Source organism: Oryzias melastigma, linkage group LG12 (genome assembly GCF_002922805.2).
Source record: "Oryzias melastigma strain HK-1 linkage group LG12, ASM292280v2, whole genome shotgun sequence".
Lineage (NCBI taxonomy): Eukaryota > Metazoa > Chordata > Actinopteri > Beloniformes > Adrianichthyidae > Oryzias > Oryzias melastigma.
Genome location: NC_050523.1, coordinates 12533505 through 12540200, shown reverse-complemented (window position 1 = coordinate 12540200; position 6696 = coordinate 12533505).

Here is a 6696-nt window from a genome sequence, read left to right as displayed (position 1 = left end):
TCTTGAGAAAATCCTGATGCGGCCCGGCCTCAACTAGACGCCGCCTGTAGTGGCCCCCGGCTGATTTGAGTTTGAGACCCCTGCCTTACACCAACACCAACCTATAACCACCAGGAGCGATATGGGGTTGAGTGTCTGCCCAAGGACACTTTGATGTATCAAATCAGCTTCGATTAGAGGTTTACCACTCTACCTATATCAAAACACTTGTGTTGGTCACTCATTCTTTAATTTATCTATTTATTTTTAGAATTCGTTTGTTGGTTGACATTACACAAAGATCCAGCCTTTAAATGTGTTGAACAGTCATGCAATATTGCACAATATCGTAGTTTTAACTTTGTTCATTGAACGAATCATGAATTTTTTTGCTCTGTTCTGCGACTCAATGACACTTTCTGGTTCTCACCCTTTCAACACTGCACCATCCCTGTCTGGAGCACGAGGACGCTCTCTGCCCTCCTCATTCTCCTCCCACTCTCTTCCCAGGATCCTGGCCAGGAGTGGTGCTGAAAGACTGAAAGGTGGACGATGGAAGACTCTCTTCTCCCATGTCAGCGCTTTGGCCCCAAACCTTGTCTTGGCTGGCGGCGGAGGCACGAGACGGCAGCCGTGCACAGATGCAAATTTCACATCAAGGTGATGCATGTCTATGTTGATATGCTGGACATCTTTACATGAACCAGAAAATGTGTTATCTGATGAAAGGCTCTTCCAGCTCCAGACTGGCCACCACAGTTATCCCACCACAGGCCTCAGGCCAGGTATAAACACCACCCCTGGGAATGAGTCAGTGAGTGTGTTGGACTTAATTTTATCTGCCAGCAAGAACAATATTAGTATTTTCCTCCTAAGTGGATTGCTCAGATGCTTTGCCGATTGAAACCCACACATGCATGTGCGGTTTTACAAAGATGTAATTTCTTTGTTCCCTCTTCCGTTTGTCTTTTTGAGCTCCGTCTGAGACTTCTGACATAATTTCGCAGCCTGCTGTCTGAAAGCTTTTAAAAGAGGCCTTGCACTCTAATGAAAGACATGAACTTGCAACAGTTTGAGTCTTCAAACAGATGTTTTTGTCTCCGGCACAGAACAGATTTGATCCCCTAAAAACAGTCCCTGTGCAAAACGCTCATTCATCTCCGTTTCAGTACATCTTAATAAAGAACCCCCCCTCCACCACCACCCATCCTCCACCCCTTCTTTCCCTCAACCCCATCATTTTTCTGCTTTTAGGAATGCTCTTGTCCTTTCACTCTTCCCCTTTGTCATGCGGGGCACCCGGCGTGTGATTTGTTTAGGTTTAGGCTTGAAGGTTGACTGAGGCCATGACTCATCATTACTTTGAGATGAGTTGTTTTAGTTTTCTCTCCAAGGAAGTTAAAAAAATGGCGTAAGGTCAATGTGAAAAAGACTTGAATATGAATTCAATGGTGGAACGGGACTCAAGAGCGTTGTGACAAGTTGTTTGCATGTACATTTATCCTACACGTCATCATGCTGTCAAGTAACTGATAAAAACATTTTTTCTTTATAATCCACTGAACTTGGTATGGCAAAGATATGGACTCATAATCCAAATAAAGCAGTCATGTAGTCTCATACGTTACAGAGGCTTTCCTTCATTAGATGTTCATTTGTTTTACCCTCCCGTTTATCACCAGATGTTCCACCGCTGACCATGATAACTGAAGCAGTGGCCAAAGGTTCCAGCTCCTTTCTTTGAAAAGCTGACCCGTTCTTTAAATGTTTAAAGAGCACGTTGCATCATCGGTTCTCGCCCACACATGCATGTTTGGGTGAATCTGGGGGGACTTATGGAGGGGGTGGGTGTTGTGATACATCATGTGTTTAAGCAGTAGAGGGGAGGCCTGGGTTGTACGGGGTTAATGACTGGCCCTTTCTGTGGGCTGTACCGGCTCTCGGAGAGAGGATAAGGCTGGCGGTGTTGGGGCATCTAGAGCACAGGGGTCACATCACTCACATCAAAGGAGGCAGGGAGTCTGGGTCACCGTGTTTGGCCATGGGGTGGTGGAGAGAGCTAAGGGTAGTTGGAGGGCAGGATCAGGAATCGCAGAGAGATGGGAAGAGACGTGGATGGGAAAAACAAAGAAACTCTGAGAGAAAAGTGATGGGAAGGTTTGTAGTTTTCAAATATTTGAAATGTGCTTTCACTTCCTGCTAAACCCTAAAAAAAGGCTTTTTATTTCATGCACATTTTGATGTCACCCACAAAATATTTGTGTAATAAAAAAGGTGAAAACTTAAAGTTTTGAAATATATTAGATTAATACTGAATCTGCTGAACAGTAGAAATTAAACATATTTATTCTCTTAACTGAGCAAACACTACATTTCATATCTTATAAAATAATCAAAAACTGCCCTTATGCTCCTGTTTTTAGCACATCAGTCACCTCACTTTTGCCTGTATCTACTAAAACTGTTCAAACTAAGTATCACTAAAGTGAGCAGTTGGATTATGAATACATAAATTGATTTGCTCTCTGTTGAAATTGGCAGGAGTTTTAACAGTGTGACCTTCAACTTAAAACCAAAAACTTACCACCAAACTTCATATTGTCCCCCAAAATTCTAACACTTCCTATATCTAAGACTTTCCTTATGTTGTATTTACTAGATCTGAGTTTTTTAACATCATATTTGATGCAGAAAACTGTATTCTCAATGTCATTGCAGGGCCTTCAGATAGTCCGTCCATCTATTGTCTGCAGCTTAAAAGACTATTTTAAAGAAAAGTGAGAAGTTGCAGCACACATCCCAACATAAACTACACCAGCCTTGCTTTAGCACATTTGGATTTGCTGGCAAAGTCTCCTTATAGGGATACTCAACACACACATCTGTGTCAGAGATTTATTGTGGGTGGTAGCTCTTTTAGAGCATGAGATAGGAGGACTGTCTAGACTGGAGACAGTTAATCCCTTGGATTATCTACTGGATAAAGGGACGGCAGAAACAATGAACAGTAATTAGAGCAGTTTCATTTATTTGTTGTTTACTCACGATGGCATGCTAAGTCAACAGATATAAGTTAACGAAAACAAGCTAAGAGAAAACATGTCTAAAACTTTACCATGGCAATGGGAAGCCACATTCTGCACATATCACAAAGCATGACCTTGCGCTGAAAGGGGCCCGGTTGAAAAACTAGCCTGTCCGCTGGTCAAATCTTCAATAATTAGTCTCCTCATTCCCCAAAATTCTTTTCGCAAGAGGATACATTCCTTTGTCCTAACTCTACTAAGCACATGGTAGCCATTTAAAGTCAAGTATTAAACATTTAGAGCTGAAACCTCATTTAAAACATACCATAAAATATGTTTTTGTACTTATGTTCATTAATAGATATGTTGGGACTCTTTTTATTTTACTTTCACTACTATCTAAACTGGTTGAAATCTTTTTAACATTTTATGAATTTCTTCATACATTAAATGACATATAGGTATGACACCATGAAGATGTTTACTACTGGCAGGAAGAGAAGTTACTGTCATATTTCTGAATTCTATGAAACGTTAAAACACATTTTAAGTAAAACTTACATTTTAGATTTTATGCCTCATGTTTAAATCTCCAAGACGTATTCTCCATACATCCCTTCTGTTTCTGCAGTGTCACTGGGATCTGCCACAGACAGCTCCAATCATGACCGAGCCAGAGGCTTAGTACAGCTTGGATGGAGCCAGTCTATCAGAGAGCCACAAATAGACAGATAACTGTTCATGTTCACACATCCAAAGAGCAAATGACATTAATGTTTCATGACCAAACAAAGTTATTTATGATTAAAACTGTTTCGCCATTTTGAAAGGAATTGTTGTTAAAGCTTTTTTGTATAAAAACTGTCCTTAGTAACTGGATTTTACCTACTTTATCATACAATTCTAAAATAAGCGTGTTATGCACAGTGACAGACTTTGCAGTCTAGGGGCCCCATGAGCCTTATATGCTTTAACTGTATAGATAATGTCTTTTTTTAATCCATACCCAAGGTAAATGTTTGTAAGGTATGTGATTTATTTAATTTGTCAGGTTTTACTAAAGAAGGCAAAATTTAAAAACTTTTTCTCAAAAAGACAATTTTCTGCCCCACCTTTTACCTTCTGTCTGCTTTTCTGTCTCCTCATTCTTGATTTTCTTTATCTTCTTTTTGAGATTCTATTCATTTATTTACAGTTTTGTCTTTCCAGCACTTTTTAAAGCGTAGCATCAATTTGTTTTGCTTTTCCTTTTTTCACAGCTGGCTGATTACCATTTTTTTCTATTCATATAAAATGAAATTGAATTCAATTTGATTTCATACTTTCCCATATACTTTGTTGAAACAAAGAATAGCAGCAAAAATGTGTGCAACAAAGAACCATTTTAAATCGGGGTGTCATGAATAATTGACTTAACTGATTAATTTACTTCTATATGATCCAACAAGATTGATTTATCTGAGGCAAGTTGTTAATCAAATCGACATATACTGGAAAACTTCACCTGCACTGTTCAGAACTCAGGTATTAAACTCTGAGTCACACTGGTTGAATTTTGGCTAAAGATGTCCAGGATGAACATCAGATCAGTGGATCATATCATTCAAAATAAACCAAGATCGACCATGAATCGTATCGGCAACCACAAATTATGGCATGAATTGAGCTGTTCTTAAGATTAATTGCTACACCTCTAGTTTTAAGCAATTTGTTTTTGCATTGTAACCTGAACTCGCCTATCACTTTTTTATTTCCTGCTGCTAAATTTAGAAAAATCTACGTTTACCCCCAAAAATCTGTCAGTCTGATTCATAAAACTTTTAAATTAATCAAATAAAAACAGTATTCTGAATGTAGCTGGGGTAAATATTGAAACTTTTGGAGCATTCCCAGAGAAAAAATAAGATAATTCTACTGCTAAAAGTGTAAAGTACACATATTTAAATACATCAGTGCAGTTAAGTACAATGAGACACGTTTTCATTTGCTCAAAATTCTCAAGAAACAACAACAATGATGCAACAACGTAAAATGTTTTACATTTATTGCAGATATTCTGTTATGTACATGTTTATTTACAGTTGTGTCTGTTTCATTTTGACAGCTGTATAGGAATCTGTTGTTTTCTGTATAAGTATGCTTAGAAAATCCTATACAAAGAATAAAAAGCAGGATAAAAAAAGAAAAAAAAAAAACAATCTATCTTTGATATATAAAAGAACAGGCTGATTTACATAATTAAAAAATAAATACTATTAACAAATACCATTCTATAAACTACGAGCACCTAAAGGTTTGTGCATGTGAAACACTTCTCTGGCGTGCATCTATCTGCATATGGTAGAAATATTTGATCTTTTTTATGAGTATTAAATAAATGTTATTTCCTCTTCAGATTTGCCCTCGTATGCGGTGAGATCTTTCTACATGAAATAATTGATGGATTGAAGTGCAATTTTGAAAAATAAGCTAAAAACATTTCAAAGCATTTGCAAGTTAGAACTTGACAGACATTTTCTGCTCGTGCTAAAATGAGGAATGGTGCTTCAGGTGCACAAAGTAATTTGTCAAATTAAGAGACAGCAGTCAAAGTATCGCATTTCCAGTTTGAGTTTGAAATATAAACAGTTACCTAATGCAAAAAAGAGGTAACATTACTTGGTAATATTCAAAAAAGAGAAATTCCATGATTTTGCAAGACATTTCAAGAGCTTGGGTTGCTTTAGTTTCCATTCATGTCATGCTAGACTTTTACATTTCACACTTAAATTTGGCTTGAGCACAAAAATAGGCCTCATTTCATTTTTTTGAGTAAATTATTACATCTGTTAAGACTGAAGGTTAAAAATTCATATCTTTAGCGACAATTCAAAGGCAACATTTCTAATACCAAATAGACAAAGAAAGGTAAATATCTGCATTTCAGATCTAAAGTCTGTCATCAGAAAATTTCCATTTTCATTCAAATGTCTTTAGGTAATTTCTGTAATGAGGGCAAAAAAGGGGAGGACTTGTAAACAGTCTACTTGACACAAAACTGATTATTATCCACACAATGGTCACTGATTGTTTTTTACTTGACATCAGAAATGAGGTCTTGTTCCAACATACATTTAATACGTATTTACAAAAAGACTTCAAAAGCATTTTAAATTTGATGATGGATTTTCGCTTGTCTTTTAAATCAGAAATAATGAATTTTATCAATGTCATGATTTATTTTGCCTAATAAAAACACAAGCAGTATTTTGGCAACGAAAAATGCTTAAAATTACAATTGGCATGTATACACAATAAGATCTAGCCACATAGTCAGATTTTCAAGTGGGGTTTTGTGGGTAACCTGGAAGAAGTAAACTTCAAAGTAACACAAAACAATTAATTTAAGCAGCTGCTTGAATTTGAGGTCAATATCAGCTAACTATGGTTTAGCTTAAACATTCAGTTCTTGCCCAGCAATTCACTTCCAGCACTTGATCGCATTAGAAGAAAACCAAATTTAACTATGTCAGGGTTCCAGGAAGAAATCTGTGGCTAATTTAAAACAGAATGCATGCAGCAGTAGATTTGTAAATAAAAAGTTAGGCCAAAGATTTGCTAATAAAAGCTATATTTATTTCCTAAATGTGCCGAGTCAACACTAGCCTCACACGTCAGCACAGAAACTCTTTTGATGAAGGGAAAGTGTTTT